At 40.0% G+C, this 24,741-nt stretch overlaps 1 pseudogene; it reads left to right on the top strand.

Annotated features, from left to right (window-relative positions):
- Positions 1–16,387: 16,387 nt before the first annotated feature.
- LOC140524189 (vesicle-associated membrane protein 4 pseudogene) lies at positions 16,388–17,936 on the top strand (annotated as a pseudogene).
- The last annotated feature ends 6,805 nt before the right edge of the window (positions 17,937–24,741 follow it).

Consider the following 24,741-nt stretch of genomic DNA (forward strand, 5'->3'; position numbering starts at 1 on the left):
TGCTAAGGTCCATACAGCTCTTGTTTTCTCTAACCTTATAAGGAAGGCCAAAGATACTGGTTCAATCCTTGGGCTGAACAAAAACTTTTCAGCTGAGTTCCAAAGCCAAACCTTACCTGTAACCCCAGACAACTTTCTTGAAATTGTTCTTTATTTGGTCATGATGGGGACCTAGTAAAGGAATGACTAGTTCAATGAAGTCCCTTTGTATGACCAAAAACATAATGCAAAGTGTACTGAAAGTTATAGGTAATACTAAAAACTGCCTTTGAGTTGCTGAATTTTAAAGATTTGCAGAAGTCTTGAAATTCACTTGTTCCTTGTGAATAAGGGATATGTATTGTATAAGGTCATGTAAAACATCACTGAGACTAGAGCCCAAGTCTCTTGACTAGTATAGTAGCCAGAGCTGTGTATAAAGTAGCCCAGATGTAGTAGGATTTTGTCCTAGAGTATCAAAATCTGAAGGTAGTTGGCTTCTGAAGGTCATGGACTGTATGGTACAACTTCCACCTCCCCAGCCACCCTTCAGATGAATCTGTTAGTACAGTGCTCCCCCACAGTGGTCTTCTCCTTCCTCTGATCCTTTGTTGGAAAATGTCTAGACATCTCTTTCTATCCTGTGCTACTATCCACAAATGCTTTTGGCTCAGGCAAAAGTATTCCTTGAAACTATTTTAATCCACACTATATTGGGAGAAGAAAAAGGTATTTGCATTTGAAGGGTACAATCTAAAGGCAACCAAATCCTTTGAGAATGAGAGATGCATTTTTCCTGGGACACTTTGTAATATAACGTCAGACAGGGTCAACACAAGCTACCTTTTTCCTGAGTGATGCTTTTACTTCTCTAGGAAATTCAGTCTTTTCTTAATCCAATTCAAGAAACATTTATTAAATACCTATGATGTTCAAGGTATGAGAGGCAGCATGATACAATGGATGGCAAACTAGCCTGATCAAGAAAATCTGAGTTCTAATCTTACTTCTTAAATGTAATAGCTGTATGACCCTAGACAGGCAAAATGTCCCAGGCAACTCTAGAATACTGTAACTGGCAGAAAAGTTGTGGATACGTTTTGATAGAGGGATTTTTATTAGAGAGGGTTCGGAATTCTACTAAAATCAGAGTTCCAGTCTCAAAAGAAAAAGTGCCAAGCACTCTGCTAGTGATACAAAGTCAAAAATGAAATAATCCCTGCACGCAAAGAGCTTAATTTTGCTATAAAGATATATTCCTCAGTGACACGTTGGCAGATGTATCCTCTTGGGCAAAGTTTTTTTTTTTTTTTAATTTAATTAATTAATTTGTTTTCAGTTTTCAACAATCACTTCCATAAGTTTTAAAATTTTTCCCCTTCACCCTCCCCTCCCTCCCTGAGACAGCATGCAATCTTATATGGGTGCTATATATACATTCTTATTAAACACATTTTCACATTTGTCATGTTGCATAGAAGAATTAAAATGAATGGGAGAAACCATGAGAAAAACCAACCCAAAACAAAACACAACTCAAGAGAAAATAGTCTGTTTCATTATGCATTCTGATTCCATAGTTCTTTCTCACGATGTGGATGGTATTTTGCCTCAAGTGTCCTTTGGGAATGTTTTAGGTCCTTGCATTGCTGTGAAGGGCTAAGTTTATCAGAAACAGTGCTCCTGTATAATGCTCTCCTGGTTCTGCTCATTTCACTCAGCATCAGTTCATATAAATTTTTCCAGGTTTTTCTGAAGTCTCACTGTTCATCATTTCTTATAGCACAATAATATTCCACTACATTCATATATCACAACTTGTTCAGCCATTCCCCAATTGATGGGCATTCCCTCAATTTACAATTCTTGGCCACCACAAAAAGACCTGCTATAAATATTTTTGTACATGTGGGACCTTTTTCCATTTTTATGATCTCTTTGGGATACAGCCCTTGGGCAGAGTTTCTTAACCTGAGATCTGTGAAGTTTTGTGTTTCATCCATAGTAGTATTTCAATATAATCAGATTCCTTTGCAATCTCATGCATTTTATGCATTTAAAAACATTATCTGAGAAGGGGTCCATAGGAATCACCAGACTGCCCAATAAGGTTTGTGGCACAAAAAAGGGTTAAGAACCTCTTCTCTCTTGGCAAAACCAAAGCCCCAGGGTCCTTTCTATGAAATAATGCCTCTTTTCCCTCTGTTAAGTCCAGATTAAGCACTTAATGTATATCTGGCACAGTGTTAGATACTGGGAATACATTAAAGTGCAAGCAGAATGATAGCTCTTACCCTCAAGGAGTTTATTTTCTAAGGTAGGAAGATAACACATAAAAGGGAGGGAAACAGGGTCTGGAGTGGAGCTCTAAGAGTAACAAAAATGTGCTCCCTTAGTAATTTCTTTAGATATTGACCAAACCAGTAAGATGCAGATCTGGCAGGGGTGGAGTATACTTCCAGTGTGGGAAGGTCAGGAGTAAGGGAGGCCTCAAGGTAAACTGCAAGGGTGAGAAGGCTACTGTGACATCTTTGTAGAGAAAATCTGGTGAGTAAAGAGTGAGGCCAGGAGAGGACTGAAGGAATTAGGCTTGAATCAAACAAGCTACCCCTGAAACTTCTGATGTTCATGTTGCTGGGTCACTGGGCAGGGCTTTTGGAGGATGGAGATGGCTATTGGACAGGGCTTCAGGGTTGTCAGTGATATTCCATATGTATCTGAAGGACAGGGGGGCAGAAAGGCAGAAATGGTGAACAGTTACCCCCTTACCCCTATTCTTTCCCGTTTCCAAGGCTTTGCTAAGTTATCTTCTATGGACTAAGCTTCTTTTCCATTTCACTTTTTGGGTTAGCTCAACCTTAGCTAACTGAGTTGGTCAGAATTCTGACTTTATCTCCTTTGAAGAAGGACCAGGGAAAATGAAAGACCAATTCTGAATTCTACTATCGATCTTGAAAAAAAAAAAGGAAAACTCATTCTTTGCGAGGACCTGCTTTTAAGCAATCAATGAAAATGTATTTATCAGAAGAAGAAGGTTTGACCTAGACAAGTGTTAGAGGAGGATAAACAACTAGAGAGGAGGGAAAGCGGGAAAGGGCTACCCAATATTACAGTGACGGTAAACATTCCAACCTCTCTTTATGTCTTGAAATGTTGTTTTGACTAGATAGAATACTTCCCTAATTGTTCTGCTCCATCGCCAATGCTGGACTTACTCATGGTTCTTCTAGAAAGCTTCAGAAAGACCCTGGTAGGGAGCTAGTCTAGCAGGACAGTTGGAATGTGCTCAAAAGATGGCCTTATTTTAAAGTCATAGGTTCTGGTCTTACTTCATCATGGTCCTGGACAAATCACTTCACTTTTCTGTCTTCCAATTTACCTCTCTTGCAACAGGACTTGGGTGTTTCCTTAGGGATGAGGAAACAAACTTGAGAACTTTATTTTTTTCTGTCTGGCCTCAGTGTTCTCCATCTTAAAATGATGAGACTGGACTAGATAGCATCTGAGGTCACTTCTAACTCTAGTTTTATGATTTTATGATCATGTCTTCTGAAGGAAATCAGGTAGAGTTGGGGCAGTGGTCCAGATTATCCTGAGGTTCGTTTGACTCATTGTAGCATGCATTTATAGGCTACTCTCACAATTCCCACTTGAACTGAAAGGCTGGGTCACCAGAGGGTGTTTTGTCCTTCCCCACTTAGGTTTCTAGGGGACTCTGACAGATTGATGGGGGTGTATTTCTAATGTTGTGGTTCATGAGTATCCATTGATGTTCTTTCTTCCATGATTATCAGTTGATATAAATTAGGTGCCCAATTAGCTTGTGGAAAGGAGTATTTACTAAGATGGTAAAGTAAGTACAAAATATTATCAGCAAAACTCTGTGACATACTCTCTTCTAACATACAGAGTCCAAGAGCAGTGGACTCTACTTTAAAATTCATATGGCAAAAGGGTAACTCATAGCTCATGGTGGCTGGAAATCCTTTTCTCCTTGTTGTAGGCATATACATGAGGTTCCTTTTAGATATAGAGCAGCTTTTTTTTTTTTACTAGACTCCTTGTAGATTGTTAAGGGTGCTTTCTTTTTTCTCAGTATGCCTAATTTGTCTTTGATTTCTGAAAGAGATAAGTCAACTATTGTAGAAATGTTCCTGGAACTAAGAAGTCAATGGGGAATACAAAATCCTCCTTCTTTCCAAAGTTCAGAAACACTTCCTCCAAAAAAAAGGGTAGAAGAGTGAAAAGAAGACCAAGGATCACTTGTCTTCTCTCCTCAAGTGATTCCTTCTTAGGTGCTTATTTGGAAGGCTTCTACTACTAAGCTGCCATATCCACGAATGCTTAATTCCCAACTAGCTTGCTAGTTTTATACAGGGGAATGACTAAATCCCTCATCCAATCCAAAAAGACTTCCTGTCATGCCACATTGAAAGGTTTTTGATTGATTGATTGGTTCACTATAGGTATCTAGGCCTCATTCATATCTAGTTCATGCCTCTGACTGATGATTCTATGGAGTGTGTTCTCATCTTATAAAAGTATCTGGGCTAAGTAAGTCAGGATGCTAGACTGATTTAATCACCTCATCACCACTGCACCATAAATATCACCTTTGTTTATTTATTTTACCTATTGGGAAGCAAGACAACAGTGTTTTTGTTTGTTTGTTTTTTACGTCAAGCTACTTGAGCAAGGTAGGTTCAGGACCCTGAGAGCTCCAGTGAGTCTGAGATGGTAGAGATAGCAGTGTGTGGTGACTGAGGAAACTTCTTTCCTTAAAGTCTGTGCCCTGGAGATCCAATGTGTACTGAATTGTTTCCTCTCCACTGTCTTCTCTACTTCATGCCTCTTCAGTTTCCCCCTCTTTCCATCAGCCTGGCTTCCTAGGGACCACAGAATATCCATCTGGTAAGCAATTTTTAAACTCTCTTCTGGGTCTCATCCACCCCTGATGAGCAAATCCTTTCTACTCCCTTTTAACTGCACCATCTCTTCCATCTGCCCCATCTCTCCCTTTCTGCCACCAGTGTCTCCCATCTTATTCTACACTTTTCTTCCTCACATTTATCTTTATATCTCTGTTATATTCTCTCTCTCTCTATCTGTCTCTGTCTCTCTCTGTCTCTCTCTCTCCCCCATCCCTCTCTGTCTCTTTTCTCCTCCCTTCCACTCTCCTCCCTCTTCTCTCCCTCTTCCCTGTTACTATTCCCTGAATGTCAGGCTTATGTGAATGACAGCTCCACTCTGATGAGCTGTCAGGCTGCAAGAACCATTGACTCATCCTCACCCCAACCCCTGCATTATTGCATACACACACACACACACACACACACACACACACACACACACACACACACACACGCGCGCGCGCGCGCGCGCATGCACATACAGCCTTGGTTGATTGAGAGAGGAGAAAGCGAGGGAAAACAAGCTATTCCAGAGGGAATAGAGAAGAAACCTCTTGATGGGCACACATCCAGAGTATTTGCCCAGTTTGGTTTCAGGAACCCCCAAGTGCTCCCCCAGCAATCATTGTCCCCCCCAGTCAGTCAGTCTGGTTAGAGGAGGCAGTCTGTCTGAGAGCAATGTGCTTGGGTGGCTGAGTTAATGGGATTGGGAACTTTGCATTGCAAGGTCATTGGATTCGATCTAACACCTGTCAGCAGGGACTGAGAAATATCATTGTGTGACAGCTTCAGGCCAATCTGGCTGAGATGTGCTGATGGACTCGAGCCTGTCCAGAACAGGCAAGTGTCACTGACACCACCCCTGCCACAGGCACTAATTGGTCCCTTTGCCAGCACTTTTAGTTATTGCATCATAACTGTATAGGGCAGAATCCCCATGCAGTCTACTCATTTCCTTAAGCAGCTCTGTCTGCCCATAGGCAAGGACACCTGAGAGGCATAACGCTGCCACTGACTGGGTTATGCCAACATAGGGGATGAAAGATGCCCAACCTACAGTTTCTGGTTTGTTGTGAAAGGTTCAGAAAGTGGGTTCTGAATAATAGTAAGAAAAGCAACGGTGATGAGGAAAACAATAATAATATAGGCACAGTGGACAGAATGCTGAGCTTGGAATCAAGGAGACTCGAGTTCAAATCTAGCCTTAGATACTTACTAGCTGCATTACCCTGGCCAAGTCACTTGGCTTGCTTGCCTCAGTTTCCTCATCAGTAGAATAGGGATGATAGTAGCACTTGACTCCTAATATTGTTGTAAGGATCAAATGAGATGATAATTTTAAAGGACTTAGCACAGTGTTTGACATATAGTGCTAAATAAATGTTAATTATTATTATTATTTACTATTATTATTGTTATCATTCATTGTCCTGGGCAAGTCATTTAAATTTTCTATAGAGAGATGGAAATGGATTTTGAGTCAGAGGACCTCTGTTCAAATCCCTGCTCTGCCTCTTAGTACCTTCATGATCTTAGCCAAGTCACTAAACCATTCTGGGCCTCAGTTTCCTCAACTGTAAAATGAAAGAATTGGTTTGAATGGCTTCCAAATTCTCATAAAGATCTAACTCTCTCATACTTTATAATCATAAGTTATAGACACATTGCTATTTGCATTGATTGAGGATGCTTCTACATTTGAGTTCTCTATATTAGTAAAACCATAGTTTAAATGGAAATCATAACCATAACAACAAATAATTACAAAAAGGAGGAGGAAGAGGAGAGTATATTTAAAATTTTCAGTCACGTTGAACAGAAAATGTTCCCAAAGGGGCCCCTGCACAGGAGTCTACACTTCCTTGTTGGTTGTAAATGACTGAGGAAGACAACCAATTATGCTTTCAGAAGCGAGAAAAAACTGACCCAATAGCATCTTGTGTCTCCTTCCAAGGAAGTCACTGATATGACAACATAAGTAAGCCCCAACATAGCATGGACACCCATGATGTCTTCCACCAATATTAAAAACAGTGATGATGTCAGCTCACATACTCTTTCTCTCCAGATATTCAGTTCCTTGCTTCCTACCTCCTGGATGTTCACATCTTTGTGCCTCAAAACTTAAAAATTTTGGCATTTTTTTACGTTAGAAAGCTACAAAATGGCCTCTGACCAAACATGCAGATTGGGCAAAATCGAGACTTAGCAAAGACCATCTTTGTTTCCTTTCCTTTTCTCACTTCGATGTCCCATTCCCTCTAGGAATTTCTTCTCTAGGCTTCCTGAGCTGTTAATGACATTCCTTAGGTTTCTAGTTTTCTTTCCTGAGGCAACTAATGGTTCTTATATGGACATCTTTTCTCTATAGCAAGGTTCTTTACCTGATATCTATGGACCTCCCTACTCAAGGGTCCATCCTCTTTTTGAATATTTTGATCACCATGTTACAATATTTCCTTTGCAATCTGATAAATTTCATTTTATGTATTTTAAAGCATTACTCTAAGGAGAAATCCAGAGGCTTCATCAGAGTGCCCAAGGGATCCATGACACAAAAAAAAGGTGAAGAGCTTGTTTTCTGAAACACCTGATAACTCAAACCTTCTTTTTCCTTACTTCCAACAAAGCTGATCCATCCTGTGACCTGGTGCCAATTTGGAGTTTTAATAGCCATGTCTCTTCATACATAGAATTTTGACTAGAAGCCAAGAGTTGGCCACAGAATTCATGTTGGTTGATGTTCTCTATTTGGGCTTGATAATGACAGTGTATTACCCTCTGCCCACACTGTTTTCATTTTATCTTGCTCCTCCTGAAAACACCAAGTCATAATTCAAACAAATTTTTATTGAGGGAATTTTAGTAAGACATGCAGATATTGGGAAGAAGGGAGGGGTCTCTCAGCAATGTGTGGTCCCCCTCCTTCACTCCTCCTGTTAGAAATCTTTGTAGCCAGAGAAACCATCTGACTGGGGCCAGTATTACTGTTACAGATTGCGTCTTTGTTCTATACTAGTGTTATATGGGAGTGTTACTGACCAGGGACAGAATCTAGACAGGTGGCTCCCTAAGGGCAGAAAGTGGTGATCTGGAATGGGAGTTTTGGAGTCCAGATGGTGACCCTAGCAAGGACAGACTGATCTTGGAACTATGAGAGGACAATTAATTCAGACAACAGAGCTGCATAGACAGTAAGAAGATAGAAGGCTAAAGAAATTATGAGAACAAACAGGGGCAGTATACTGAAATGGGGAACAGGATGTTGTGTCCTAGAAACAGAGTAGTTTACATGATTTCTGTAGACAGGGCGAGAGTCACTGCTGAATCAGGATTCAAGCCTCTGTGAAGAGTGAAATTTCAAATGCGAGATAAGGGGTAGACCCTGGGACCCAGGCAGAAAGAGATTCTACTTTTTCAGTGACCAAGGAGACAGAAATAGCCAAGCCTTGCATCAGGAAACAAGGTGCACAGACTAGACAGAACACAATAAGAATTGGAGGTTGTAGGATGATTCAGTCAACTTGGTTGTGGGGTGTGGAACCACGAAATAAAGAGGACCCAAAAGAAGCAATCAGACAATTGGCAAGTCAAGGTAATTGAGTCATATGAAACTCTCTACCTTTGAGTACACAACCGAATGCCTAGTATGTACCCGAGAGCCTCTGACCCTCTAAAAAAAAGGATATATGCTCTTTTGTATAGATGATTTTCATATGCTGAACAACTGCAGGTGCTTTGGGGGGGGGGGGGTGCAGGGCAGTGTGTAATAGAAGGAATGAAAGGAGAAAGCCAATGGGAGGCATGAATATAGTCTTCCAGAGGAGATAGCCCTTCAACTCCACCCCTCCAGGAGGAATCAGAGAATCTTTTGATTGGAAATTGCTTATTCATATACCTCTCCTCAAACCACACTCTCTATTCATAGAACTGTAAATCACAGGCACATAGATCTCTAACTGGAAGGAACCTCAGAAGCCATCTAGTTTAATCCTTTTGTTTTATACATGAGGAAACTGAGACCCAGAGTCATTGAGGGACTTACCCAAGGTCACATCTGTTAGATATGTGTTAGAGGAAGGATTTCAACCCAAGTCCTTTAACACAAGAGTCCACAGAGATGGAAGAGATCTCATTTTACAGATGAGGACATTGAGGCCCAGAGGGGCAAAGCAACTAGCCCAAGATTACAGAGAAAGCTCGTAGCTGACCAGACTAGAGAAGCTCCATGGCCACAATTAGAAGCCAGTTCTCCTGTGTCCCGGTCCAATGCTCCTTCCAAAATATTGTTCAGCTTCCCTCTTAGACAGCCATCCTCCCACTCTGGTTACACATGAAGCTAGCTCTGCTGCCAGGGATGCCTTGAACATTGAAAGAGCTTGTTTCTGCAAAGAACTTCAGGCTTCTCAAAGAACAGTGGGCATTGTTGGTATGACTATTTTCATTATTGTTACTATCATCACTGGCATTTCACACACTGCCTGTTATCTCCTTCTGGTGCTTAGCAGCTGGGAAAAAAATTCTGCCTGTGATTTCTCCATGCGGGCAGGACCGTTAATTCTGGGTATCCCCTCCTCCCCCTTTTCTTTCGTTCTTTATAAAATGATGTGTACAAGGCTGAGGTTTGTTTGTTGTTTGTTTTTCCTCCCCCCAAGCACAAAACAGTATTGAAACTATTTTGGAATAGTACAAAAAAGGCATGATGTAGCTTAAATAACAGCTCTATTTCTAAGGAATTAGATTTAGAATATGCTTCACTAAACTTTAAATATAACCCTCTGACAAGAAAATTCGTTTTAAGTGATTTTCTGTGGTGAGCAACTCCACTGCAAGATATCACTCAAAGGCCTAGGCTGTTTTTAAAGCATACAGCAGCTTGCTCTTTTTGCATATGCCATACGCTTTCACCTAGGGCCAAATCGGTTGCTAAGTTTCAAAGAAATTGATTTTTCCGTAGGATACAGTAAAATAATATTGAAGACAGAGTCAGACCAGAGCCAAACTGGGCAGTACTCTCAAATGTACTTGATGCCCCGTCTAAACCACTCTCCCCATTTCTGCTGCCTCCACTTCCCTCAGGGACCACTTCTCTGTTCCATTCCTATGGGACCTCACTTTCAAACCAATCTCTGCTAAGTTGTTAGCTGATAATGGAGCATAGGTTCCTAAATATAGAGCTGGAAGGGATCTTAGAATGCATCTAGTTCAATTCCCTCATTTTATAGATGAACAAACTGAAGCTAAGAGGGAGTAAGAGACTTGCCTAAGATCACACAGATAGTTCAAGGCAGAGGAACCCAAAAGTCCGGCTCTTTTGACTCTAATTCAAGTACATTCTCTCTCTCTCTCTCTCTCTCTCTCTCTCTCTCTCTCTCTCTCTCTCTCTCTCTCTCTCTCTCTCTCTCTCTGTCTCTCTCCCTCCCTCCCTCCCTCTCCCTCTCCCTTTCTCCCTCCCTCTCCCTCTCCCTCTCCCTCTCCCCCTCTCTCTGTCTCTCAGCTCCCTGGAGGTAAGACCTATTTCATTTGTCTTTGTATTCTCATTGTCTAGCCTGACACATGGTAGGTACTTAATAAATACTTATGAGTAAATTATGAAAATGCAAGAAAAAAAGTCAAAGTGAAAATCAGAGTTTGGAAAGGGATGCATTCAGCTTGGACAAATGTATCATATTCTATTGGAGTGAAATTCGGTCTGCCACCTCCTATGGCAAACCTTTTCTGATATCCCTGATTAGTACTCTATCCCTCCTCCATAGATGATCTTGCATATACTTATCTATTTGCATGTCACATACCTCATTAGAATATGAACTTCTTTAGGGCAAGAACTCGTCTTTGTGCCTCCAGCACCTAGGACAGCAACCAACAAGTAGTAGATGCTTAAACAATGTTTGTTGAATTAGATGTGCATGTATTGTGTGTATATATATATACATACTACATATATGTCTATGTATGTACACACATATATGCTTTTTTATCTTCATAATTCTTGGGAAAAAAGCAAACCTCTATCAAACTTTCTTGTAAATCTTGGTTGGTAATTTAAAATGCATCTGTAAAATGTTAGGATTTGAACATCATTATTTTTTAATCTCTCCATGATTACTGACTCTTTCCCATCACTTTGACAATCAGGACATATTGAGTCACTGACTTCTGTCTCGTGTCATTTTGTAAGCCCCTCCCCCACCTTAGAACTATTGGAAAGAGAAAATCACACCCTACAACCATCTGCAATATTGCATACCCATTGCTGAATATTGAATAGGTATTATGAGTATTGAATTTGGCAGCTTTTCTCCTGCCATATTTCTCTGCAGTTTTCATTGCCTGCTGGCAAGAAAATGAAAAGAGAAAAAAAGGAGAGCGAACAACTTAGGAAGTTATATTTTCATTGCTTGATCTTGACCACCCCCTGATGTATTGGCTACATTAACAGTCATAATGGTGACAATATCTTAGAGAGGCAGTGTGGTGTAATAGACAACTGGCTTTGGAGTCAGGAAGACCCAGAGTTAAATGTTGCCTCTGAACCATCCTAGCTCTGAAACCCTGGGCAAGTCACTTAACCTCATCATACTCCAGGCAATTTTCTAAGTCTGTAAATTACAAAGTGGTTGTCAATCTGCCCTGGTACAGGGAGTTTCTATGCTGGGATCTTTCCACACTGATGAAATTGTAAGACCAGATTCCCTTCATTCCTCCCCCAAAAAAATCACATGCAAGATAGTTCATATTTATCAAGACTTTAAAAATACATTTCAAAGATTTTTTGTATCTATTATCTCCTTTGATTTTTGCAACATCCCTATGAGGTATAGTAGTTAGAGAAGGTATGATCATCTCTATTTTATACATTAGAAAACTGGGGATTGTAACATTTAAATGGCAAGCTTCTTTGGGACAGAACCAGGTTTGGGGCTTAGGGTTCCTGAATTCCAACTCCGGGAACTTTTTAATCCACTCCACTGCCTTCTAATTTCATCCTCGGGTAGTAAAACAGAGACTTTTTAATGGCATCTTAGAATGAAACTAGATCATTTCTCTAGGATGTTGACAACAATATTGGCTAGCTTTGACATAGCACTTTAAAGTTTGCAAAATACTTTAACAAATGTTATCTAATTTTATCCTCACAACTCTGGGAGGTAGCTCCTATTATTATCTTTCTACAGATAATGAAACTGATGTAGAAAGTGGTTAAGTGACTTGCCCAAAGTCACACTGCTAATAAGTGTCTGAAGCTGGATTTGAACTTAGGTCTTCCTGATTCCAGACCCAGTATCCTAAGTCACTGAACCACAGAACTGCCTCAAGACAGTCAACTTGAAGATGAATTTAAGGAAAAGTTAATCATTCAATCAAGTAAAATTTTTAAATGTCTATTATGTGACAGGCACTGGGGATACAAAGAAAACTTAAAAAATAGTCCGTGCTCTCAATGGAGGAGACAACATATGAACAACTATATAAACAAGATATGCAGAGGATAATTTGGGGGGTAATCTCAGAGAAAAGGAACTAAGGTTAAGGAGGTCTGGGAAAGGTTTCTTGCAAAAGGTGAGACTTTTAAAGGAAGGAGACTTGAAGGGAGCCAGGGAAGTTAGAATATAGAAGAGATAAGGAGGGGAGAAAATTCCAGGCAAGAGGTGAAAATGCTTGGAATTAAAAGACAGAAGGTCATGTTGGAGTCAAAACAGAGGCTAGAGTCATTGGATCACAAAATATGTGAAGGGGAGTAAGATATGAGAAGACTAGAAAAATAGGCTAGTTATGAAAGACAAAGGATTTTATGTTTGATTTTGGGGGTTCCAAATGAGGAGCTACTGGAGTTTATTGAATAAGGTAGCAATATAGTCAGAATTAAATTTTAATAATCAATTTGACAGTTGGGTGAATGAGGAAGAAACTCAAGGGGAGATCCTCCAGCAGACTTTTGTAATAATCGAGGTGTGAGGTAATAAGGGCCTGCCTCAGGGTGATGTCAGTGTCAGAGATAAAGAGGCATGTATTAGGGAGTTTGTGAAAGTGAAAATGACAGGATTTGACTGCTGATTGGCTCTAGTGGCGGGGTGGGGGGGGTATGGTGAGAGAGAGAGTGAAGAGTTAAGGATGACATGGAGTTTGCAAGCCTGGGTGACTAAAAGGATAGTGATAATCTAGGTAGTTATAGGAAAGTTAGGAAGAGAGGAAAGCTTTGGGAGAAAGATAACAATTTCAATTTTGGATAGGTGGAGTTTAAGATTTGTATAGACATTCAATTTGAGATGTCTTTGAAAGGCCATTGGTGATGCAGGACTGAAGTTCAGGAGAGAAATTAGGGCTTGAAAAGTAGATATGAGAGTCATTTGCATAGAGATGATAACTGAAACTATGGAAGCTGATGTAATCTCCATGTAAAATTGTTGTTGTTTGTCCTTCATTTCTGAAGAGGACCAATGGCATCATGGGTGATGTATTGACTTGTGGATGGATTGGATTTAAGCAAGGCAGAGTTGCACAAAGTTATCAGCCTCACTCTCTCTTCCACAGTCATCAAAGTCCAATGTAAGACAAAAGTCAAAGTGATGGTCCAGGATGCAGTGAATGACATCAGTGTTTCCAATGTCTGACCAAGTTCTAAGTGTTCTATAGCACCTGCTTCAGCTGTTCTCATGGTTGTTAGAACAAATTGTTCTCATCCACCCATTCCACTGGAGGAAGTCTTCACATGCTTGAGGTAGGCATCCCCCTAACTCACCAGAGGATTTCAGACCCACTGGTTACCCTCAACTTGGTTTGGCCTGTCTACTCAGATGGTTTATTGTAGTGTAGTCACTGCATATGCTACAGCTTTTTGGAGCCACAGGTGAGAACTGGGTGAAAGGTAAATGCCAAAGGTGGATGAGCAGCCCTGAGAAGGGCTCAGCAAGACCTCATACCAGAGGGAGAGGAGAAGAGGACCCCAAAATAGAGCCTTAAGAAACCCCTACTGGTAATTGGTGTGCTCTAGATAAAGATTCAGCACAGGGTCCAGGGAAGGAGCAATTAGACACTGAGGAGGAGAACTGAGAGAGAATAGGATCCTAAAAACCTAGCGAGAGAAGAGTATCCAGGAATAGAGTATGACTGATAGTGTTAAAGTTTACAGAGACGTCAAGAAGATGAGGACTGAGAAAAGGTCATTAGATTTAGCAGTTAAGAGATCATAAGTAACTTTGGAGAAAGAGGTTTCACTTCAATGATGAGATCAGAAGCCAGATTATAAAGAGTTAAGAAGGGAGTGAGAGGGGAGGAAGTTAAGTCAGCAACTGTACTCAGTTTTCTCCAGGAGTTTAGCCATAAAAAGGAGGCAAGATATAAAATGATAACTAGTTAGGAGGGACAGACCAAGTGAGGGGTTTTTGAATGTGGATAGACATAGGCATCTTTGTAGGCAGTAGGAAAGCATCCAGCAGATGACATAGTTGAATATTATTGGGAGAGAAGGAATGATAGTGGGGGCAAAATACTGAAAAAGATGGAGCAGAGTAGGACCATACACATGCGTAAGTATTTTTATACAAAACAGAGGTAAAGGAGGAGATATTGGCAGAAGGCTTCCTGGGTGATGTGAAATGAAGAGAGCGGGGAAAGAGGGAGTTATCTTCCTGTGAGTAACCTATTTTTTTTCAGTGAAATATGAAGAAAGCGAAGAGGGTAGAGAGAAGAGTTCCTATGGGAGGTCTGAGGAGGACTGGAAAGGTTTGGGAAGGCCATAATGGTGAATGGTATAGTGAAATGATTAGGGAAGTATAAAAGGCTTGACTTGCTGTAGTGAGAGTCTAATTGAGAAAATAGTCATAGAATCTTGCAGTGGATTCAGCTTGGTTCATTATTTTCTCTAGCTTCATTCAGTATTTCGTGAATACATGGGGGGGCATTAAATATGTTTTCTTTCTTTTGTCTTTTCGATTCTTTTTGCTTTTTTCATAAGGTTGGACTCCTTTTTAACCTTTTACACTATGGATTCACTCAACTGAAAGTGCCCTCTTCAAAATAACTGTCCCATATAAAATTCAACAAAGGAAGACCTCAGCAAGTTTCTCCAAGCAATGTAATAGTTTATTATCAGGATGTAGACTTACCAACAGAATGAGTTTTTGACTGCCTCAGTTTCTGTGCCAAAAATCCAAACAAAAAGACAACTCATTTTTATAGGCTAGAACAAAGAACAGAACAGGTAAGTGACACCATGGGGCTGAGGACAACATGTTTAGCTACACAGCTGAGGCATGGGGGACAATATGATTGATTGGAAGTTGGGAATGTGGACCAGCAATAGACCCTTCCTTCCCTGCCGTGACTAAGGAGTGTACACTATTTGAGTCTACTTACAAGGCCAAAACATACTGGGCCAGCCTTCTTTGGATAGCAAACTAGATATCTTTGAAGGATAACTTGGTGGCATGAAGATACTAGACCAGACTCCTTGTTGCCCACCTGTATTTCCTTGAGAATAGAACAGTGATTAGCAAGAGAGCTAGATTTCTAAAATTAACCCAGCAACCAGCTGAGTCTCTTGAACTAAGTTCAGAGAAAAAGAATCATGACTTAGGCATCTACAGGATGAAATCAATTAAATGTGAATAGGATCAATAAAAAATGATACAGAATCAATTTAATCCTTAATGATTCTTTAATTGCTAAATCCAACGGTCCTTCTAACTTTACATCTTTTTTGACCCTTATCCACAACATTTGACACCACTAACAACCTAACCACCTCTCTCCCATATTTTCTTCTCTTCTAGTTTTTGTGACACTACTTTTTCCATTGTCTTTTCAAGCACGTTTTGAAGCTACTTCTCTGTCTCCTTTGCAAGATCATCATCCCTGTCCTTTTCAGTAAAACGTGGACTCTCTTTTAGTCCCTTCTCTGTCTCTCTCTGTCTCTGTCTCTCTCTCTCCCTCTCTCCCTCCCTCACTCCTCCCTTTTCTCTCATCTCATTGCCTCCAGGTATCATCTCTATGCACACGACTCCCGAATTCATACATCCAGCCTTTATCTCTCTCTTGATCGTTAAGTCCCCCATCTCCAGCTACTACTGTACATCTCCTCCTGGATGTCCCATAAACATATCAAAATCACCATATCTAAAACAGAATTTATCTTTCTCCCGAAACTCATCCATCTTTCCAATGTTCACATTTCTGTTGAGGGCATTACTATCACCTAGATCTGCTACTTGGGAATCATTCTCTACTCTTCACCATCTTCCTGATCTAATTGGTTGTCAGATTTATCCATTCTACCTCTACAACATCTTTTGCACCCTTTTCTCTAGGTACATGACCTCTGTTCTAGTTCAAGTCTTTAGTTCTTTTCTTATGGTCCATGTTTGTATAGCAAAGATAGCACATAGTATTGTGTAACAAACCATAAATTCCAATGGAATCATGCAGAGGAGGTTTGAGAGAACTGTGACTTGAAGGTCTAGCTGATTAGGTCTTGGGTTTAAATGATGAGGTGCTAAAAGTACGTGATTACGTGCTGGAGTCTTGTAAGTCTAGAGATGTTTATGGAATGATGCCCAAGATCAAGAGGTCACCAGCAATCTAAGGGTCACTAATAGTAGCTCCCCTGCCTAAAATTCTCTCCCTCTTCATTTCTACCTCCAGCCTCTCTGGCTTCCTTTAAATCTCAGCTAAAAAATATTTCTCCCTGCTATAAGGAGCTTTTCCTGATTCCCTTCTTTTTGGTGATGATCTCCAATTTCTCCTGTATACACCCTGTTTGTGCATAGCTGTTTGAATATTGTCTTTTCCACTCAATGGCGAACTTCAAGAAACTGTTCTTGGCTTTCTTTGTATTTGCAGCACTTAGTACAATGCCTGCAACATAGCAGGCACTTGGTAAATATATATTGATTGACTGAAGTGACAAGACAGTCAGTGTAGAGGATATGAAACTTCATTTCTGGCTCTTGGAGTTATGCAGTGGTAAGAATGTGTTAGTAAACACTTAGCAATTGGCTCTCTGGAGAAAAATGTGCATGTGGCACACTTTTAATTATTAGGAACATTTCCTCCATAATTCTTTTCAGTCTAGATATTCTACAACACAATAAATCAAGCCCTGTTTTAGCATTTGCTGATTTTCAAGGCATAAACGCTCACATTGAAAATTGAGCAATCGGTTCCTGAGGATGGGTTTGAGCTGGCTCTAGCACATCCCTGGCTGTGGGCCTCCCAGGTAATAAAACACAAAATGCTGCCCCAATGCTGAACTGGCCCACTTCCCTTTTTCTGTTCATTCCTTTTATAAAATTTCACTGGAGGAAAAATATTTTCATGAGAACAATATCAGTTAGTCCAGATGCTTTGTCATAGTAGTGATTAATCAGTCTTCAGGAAGCCTATGGAGTAAGCTGGCAGACACCCAGGTGGTGGATATCTGCCTCTTAAAATTGGGAAAAGAAAACAACTTTTTGAGTATTAAAGATGCCTCCAAAATTCAAGTGCCACCTAAATGATGTTGATGATGTCACTGGTTCTATGAAAAGTGAAAGGAGACATCTTTTGGATTGACATGAAGAAGAGGAGTTTTTTTTGGGCCCATGTGGACCAAAATCTGGTCCTCAGAATGACAAAATTAGGCATGTACAGAACCAGGTGGATGAAGTAACTGATGTCATGCAAGAGAATATTACAAAAGTGATTGAAAGAAGAGAGAGACTGGATGAGCTTCAAGACAAATCAGAAAGCTTATTGGATAATACAACAGCTTTTAGCAACAGATCTAAACAGCTTCAAAGACAAATGGTGTGGATGCAAAATGAAGGCCATTGTGGCTCTGGTTGCTGTCATCCTTTAGCTGGTCCTTTTGTTCTGACGTATAGGATTTGATTCAGTGACTGGAGATCTTCAATAAAACAGTTCTGGGACAATTAAAAAAAAAGAAAATTGCTGTATGATTTAATGAAATATGTATATGACTTTCAAAAGTATTTTTTCTCAGGAAATGAAAAGTGTCCAGTTCAAACTGGAGCATTGACAAGTTCCCAATTAGCTTCCTCCCCTTCACCAAAATATGCCCTTATTAATTTATTTTAAAACAAAAACATCTACTTTGCCATGTTATAGGAATCTAATTTGAAACTAGATACTTGCCAATACATTACATAGAGTTAAACATTGATGATCATATTTATAATTCAACACAATTTCCAACTGTAAACTAGGGAGGTGGGAATTTATTGCATCAAGTTCGGGGATAGGGTGAGAGGTAAGAGATGAAACATTATGTAAAAGGACATGGAAACCAGTTATTGATTACATAATGTATAATTTTTCTCACTTAGAAAAATTAGGTTTTGGTAATGGTTTCTATATATTTATGGAGAAACTTTTCAATACTGCTACTTTCAACTGTGACTAAAGACATTTCAGTAAACCTATTTTGCCTGTAAAAAAAGTGATGAGCTCCTTCCTCACTGTATTCTGGCTACTCAGATGAGTACCTGTACGCTTATATCTTCCATCCTCGCAAACAGAAGTTGACTGGGAGTGGATTTTAATAAATATGCTCCCAGTCTAACGATTCAGGAATGGAAAAGGGAAAGTTAATAGTAATAGTATTTCTGCTTAGAAAGGACTTGAAGATTCATCTAGTCCAAGGCTTTCATTATATAGATAAAGTTTACATTTGAGGGACCTGATTGCTTACTGTCTGTATAACATTAGCCCATCCAGATCTCAGTTTTCAGTAAAAGCTAGGTAATTCTTTTTGATCAGAGGGGAAGTATAATTGATTGATTATATATTGCTTGCCTTCTCAGTGGTTGCAGAGAGGAGGGAGGGAATTTGGAACTCAAAAAAGAATGTTAAAAATAAATAATCTAAAGAAAAAATTAGCAGTGAAAAACATGAATTGCTGCTGGGAATAGTCTTGAGTCTGGTCTAACCAGATTAAAATGTAACTGGGAAACATTTAACAAAACTAACAAAAATGCATAGCTATGGTTAACATGTGGTTTTCTCAGTCAAGAATCTTTCTGTATGGTTTAGTGACCACCACCACTCCTTTGTACTTGAGTTAGACCTTTCTGTTTTAGGTGATTTCCAAGGACTCTTCCATCTATAGATTTATGGTCCTGTGCTCCTGAAAAGTCATTTGATTTGTCCAAAATCATATATATATATATATATAAAATGAAAAACAAAGCTATGATCTGAACATTCCATCTGTCTCTAAATCCATTTTTCTTTTCTCCTTATTACACTGTCATTCATGGCTCCTGGAACTTGTGTCCTATGGCTACTGATTCTATAACTGAATCCAAGTTATCCCAAAATCAGAGAAGAAAGATGGAAGACAAATTCTTCAAACTACCCAAGGAAATGGTTTTCCTTGGCAGAAGTCTATTGGAGATATTAGCTTCTTTGGTATGGGAACTTGTCATGGTGATGAAAGCATTTTCTTTGGAGTTTATTACTCCAAAGCCCTGGATTTGAGTCCTAATTCTGTCACTTCCCAGTTAGAAAATTTTGTACAAGTCACTTTATCTCTCCAATTTTTCATTTCCTCATCTGCAAAATGGGGATCGTAATAGTTGTAATTATGAACATCACAGATGCATTGACAGGACTAAGTGAAAGACTGTACCTAAAATGCCTTGTAAACTATTATTAATATGTAGGAATAATAATTGCTCAACTTTGCATAATTTCATAGGTTACAAATGATTTCTTCAAAATTATGCTCTGAAGTAGGTAATTCAAATAGTTCCTCATTTGCAAATGAGGAAACCACAGCTGAGAAGTGATTTGTCCAGAAGTTTTACCTGTTTATTCAACAACTATTTCTATTCCTATGAACAATAGTAGGAGGGAGAAATGGTAAGAAATGGGGAAATTATGTGTTTGTTCAATAGAAATTATTCTGGATCTAAGATCTAGTCAGATATCTACAGGTCTCAGATAATTCTAGAACCCCTAATGTCAGTCTTAGGTCCATTTCAGGGTGTTTGGAATATTCACAGCTTTATAAACATGGCTCACACCCCTATTTGGTGCTTTCCTCTCTTACTAACAGCCCAGTAATCATCAATCAAATAGTAAAGATTTTAATGAGGACAGAGTAAAAAAAATATTTACATAAAATATATATACCTTCCCTTACATAGAGGGGTACAACATCCAATAGAATCCCATACCACGGGTGATAGAAGAAACATCCTCTGAATAACTCATGATCATAGACTTGTATTCTGCATATGTCTCATCAGCCAAAACATACTCTATTGCTACTCCACTCCATCTCAACAGCTGCTATTCTTTTCTTCTTTCAAAGCTGTCACCCACTGTTTCTTTGCGGAAGGGCTACTACCAGCTACTGCTGAACATCTTCTCTGTTGACTTGCTGTCATCTGCTGGAGCTCTATCTTCAGACACTGGAGTTTCTTCCTCAATGGAATACTACCCCTCCCCACCAAAAGCTGCCCTGGGGTTGAACCAGCATGTTTTTAGCTCTTTAGCAAAAATTAGGACAATTCAAATCAACGTCTCTTCCCTCTGTCCCTCCCCGCCCTGAATTCGAATCTTTACCTTAATGTATGGTAGCCTTAATAATTCCCTGGAAAACTGATTTGAGTGTTGAGATATTCATTGGATCATTATCCCTTATCAGAGATAATTGAGTTCAAATGTGAGATTACAGGCTATATCAACTTCCAGAGTACTTTCTACTCCTAGTATTCTTTAAATCTAATTCCATTCTGTTTCCCTTTCTCCCTATGCACCCACTTCCTACTCCCAACCTAAATATGGGTGGTGAACTCTTGGAAAATGTAACTTATTGGGCCTTAAGTCCAGTTTTTTTCCCCCTTTCCTCATCATTAGGGGTGAAGACCCAGGGTATTAATTACTGTAGTTAATAAAGACCACAATAAAAAGAGCACAAAGTCACTTTGTGCTAAGACCTAGCCTAAGGTTAGTTTTATCAGAATCTGATTGATTTAAAAATTGACTTGGTGGAAAAACCACTTTTAGACTGAAGTAGCAGCACTATGCCTGGCTGCAGCAGCCTCAAGCCCAGTTGATTCAGCTGAGATCACTGAAAGCAAACAGTCCACCTGTTTTCTTTCCTCTCCCATTGAGGTAGGCTGTCCTCTTGAAGTCAATGAGTAATGGTACCCCTCACCCTGTCTGGTGTCACAACTGGCCACTGTTGAAGTGTGAGACCTTACGTAATTCATTTTCCCCATCAGTGAGACAGTAAAAGATTCATGGCCCTGTGTGAAGCATCTTTGCCAGCAGGCCACTGTGAGTATAAGGAAGTTCATTTTCTGTTCTCTACCAGATGACAGGAAGTGCTTAGCTTTAGTCTTTTAATGTCATTGCTATTTGGAGGGCTGCCCTCCCTGAGGCACACTTGTATGATTCAGAGAAGCAAAACTGTATGAGTTATGCTTCTGTGGGGAGTAGCAAATAGATGCTCCTGGAGGCCTTGGCAAGTAAGAAAGTAAACCTGGAAGCTCACAACTGCCTTCTGTCCACTGCTACAAGAACTCAGTCATCTCTAGTATGGGAAACTTAGCAGGGATGGGGAGCTGACTACAGATGAATTTCAATAAAAGATCCTGGAAGTAGAGTGAGCCTCAAGCCCTAGGGTTCAAGAGGGAGGGAGTCTCACCTCTATGAAGAAAAGGCCAAATTGGAAACTGCATGATCTGTGCTCCAACTCTTTCAGGTAACCAACTCCCTAGTACCCCTGACCAACTTTATGCCATGTTTGCCCATTTTTTCATTGCCTCTTGATGTTCCCACATTGCCAACCAGTATTTCTAGCCCTTGGATCTACCTTAGGCCTCTGGTCCCACCTGGTTGCTGGTCATAACCAGCTCTTTGGCAGTCTATGGCTCTGCTGGATGTAGTTAATAGTGCCCAGAGCAGGTTTCCCAGCTAATGTTGTATCCTGCTGCATGGTGGAGAATTGGCTGCCACTTATGACTGGTTCGTCTTGTCCCTGGCTCTGACTTGAAGAGAGAGTGGAGGGAAAACAGTATATATCCAATATGAAAGTGTGGGGGTGGGGTGGGGTGGAGATAGATGGAATAGAATTCATGTTTTCCTAGGGTAATACCTTTGTAATCAGTATGGTATAGTGCAGGGTTGGGGAACCTGTGGCCTTGAGGCCACGTGGCCCTCTAGCTCCTCAAGTGCAGTCCTTTGACTGAACCCAAACTTTACCTAACATATCCCCTTAATAAAAGGATTTGATCTGTAAAGCTTGGACTCAGTTAAAAAGCCACACCTGAAGACATGTGGCCTCAAGGCTGCAGGTTCTTCACCCCTGGTATAGTGGAAAGAGTGCTTACTGGCTTTGGGTTTGGAAAACTCAAGTTCAAGTCCCAACTCTTGACACTTACCAGCTGTGTGAACCACCTAACATCTCTTTCCCAACTTCAGTGTTATCCATGACTCTTGCTTACCCTACCTGCTTATTCAGTTCCCAAATCTTCCTACAACATTACTTTCATTTATTACCATCTCTCAACTCCCCCTGCCATCATCCTAGTTCAGATCACTTCACACCTGGACTACTGCAATAGCCTCACATCACTCCCCTCTCCACACAGCTGTTAAATTGATTTTTCTAAAGCACAAGTATCACCAAATCACTCTCCTCTTCAGTAAGCTTCCACTAGGCGAAAGTATACACTCCCGTTTAGTTTTTAGAGATTTTTACAACTTGGCTCCGATATTCCTTTCCAACCTTATTTTACATTTCTCTTCTCTTTACTCTATGGTAAAATCAACCTTACATTCCTACTGTTTCTCACTCGTGACAATTCATTTCCTATACCCCTTTCTTCACACTCTTTGCCTAAAATGTACATTTCTTATCTTGCCTCTTAGAATTCCTAGTTTCAAAAGTTCAACTAATGTACCGCCTTCTAGAAGGCTTTCCTGACTGTACTAGCTGCTAGTGCCGTCCCCCTTCCTCCTGATTACCTTGTATTTAGGTTGTTTTTTTTTACACACACACACACACACACACACACACACATCTTAACAATCATAGAGGGAAAAATAAGCTTCTTGAGGGTTGATTCAGCTTCATATTTGTCTTTATATCCCATCCCTAGGGCCCAGCATGGTGCCTGGCACACAGAAGGTGCTTAATAAATTCACATCAATTAATTGATTATTGCATTGTCTAGTCCTTTTGATTCTGACCCTTTTAGATTCTGCCTTGTTCAGCTCAGTGCAGAACTTTTTCATATAGATAGTCCCCCTTCTTCCTCGTTCTGTGATCTTCACCAGGATCCTGGGCCAGAGGCTGTGGTCATTTAGATGCCTCAAGCAGAACCCTGAAGAACTGTCGGTTGCCTGAGTCTGCAAGCCCAGCCCCTGGGTTGGGCTGATGCAGACCAATCAGTTATCTGGTTTCTGTATAAGCCTGGAGAAAAGGTAAGATGGGGAGAAACTAAATGGCTGAAATGATAATATTGGATTCTCTTTAGGTTTCAATTATCCATGTGTTCACAGCCTTCATTACCATATATCAGCTGCAAGTTGGCAGTAACTGCAGCACTGATGACAGCCACGCCATGTAATGATAGGGTCCCCTCTGTAATAATATCAAAGGATGTTATTCTTCAGTGACTATTGGAACTCCAGATACTTGTGAGTAAAACAGGTCATGATGGCTTATTCCTTACATTTCAACCATCTATTATCACTGCTTCCTTTTTCAAATATTCAGTTCAGATGAACTGATTCTATAAAAAATGTAACATTTCAAATTCTGATGTTTGACTTCTATCCTGGAAACTCCTGACTTGCTCGTTTTGGCATAGTGCTTTGCAGTTGACAAAACATTTCACAGAAATTTGCTAGGTAGTACTGTGGATAGAGCACTGGATTTGATAGCAGGAAGACCTAAGTTCAAATCTTTCATCAGAGAGCTGTGTGACCCATGGCTAGTTACACAATCTCTGTCTCAATCAGTTTCCTCATCTTTAAAATGGGACAGCACCTATTTTGCAGGATTCTCATGAAAATCAAATGAGATAATGTGTGAAAGTGCTTTGCACCCTTAAAGTGCTATACACAGCTATCATCATCATCATTTGATCCTCATAATAATCCTCATTTGTTTCAATAATTTTATTAACCTCTTTTATTTTTACATTATCTATGCTTTGCAAAGTATCCCTTCCTCCTCTTCCTTCTAGAGAATCATCACAAAGAATAAAAAAGAAAGCTAAATGAGTCAACGTATCAAAAATTTCTGACATTTCATGCAATGTCCAATGCCTGTCTCTGCAAAGAATTGAGGAGGGGCGTTTGCCTTCTCAAATGTCTTCTTTGGGGTCAGGATTGATCACTAGAACTTCATAGCATTTAATTTTGATTGTTTTGCCATAGTTATTTCCATCTATATTGTTGCAGTCATTCATATTTTTCCCTGGTTTTGCATATTTCACTTGGTATCAGTTCATGTAACTCTTCCCATTCCTCTTCATGATTGTTATATTTATCTTCTCTTATGTCCAGCAATATTCTATGGGTCACATTTCCCCTCCTCCAAATGTTTGCTGCTTCAAAAACACAGCTATAAACATTTGGGCCTTTTGCTTTAGGGTTATATCTTTTGTGTTATCAATCACTGACCTGCTTAAATTATAAACTTGGCAATGGGATGTCACTGGGTAAATTCCAAATGGCTTTCCAGAATGACTCAACCAATTCACAGGTTCACTAATTGTTCATTAGCATGCCTGTCATTCACAATGCTTCTGATACCATCTATCCCCAACTTTTGCCCTCTTTGCCAATTTGCTAGAGATGAGTGAGGCAAAACTTCAGGATTGTTTTGACT

The sequence above is a fragment of the Notamacropus eugenii genome, chromosome 2 (genome assembly GCF_028372415.1).
Source record: "Notamacropus eugenii isolate mMacEug1 chromosome 2, mMacEug1.pri_v2, whole genome shotgun sequence".
Classification (NCBI taxonomy): Eukaryota; Metazoa; Chordata; class Mammalia; order Diprotodontia; family Macropodidae; genus Notamacropus; species Notamacropus eugenii.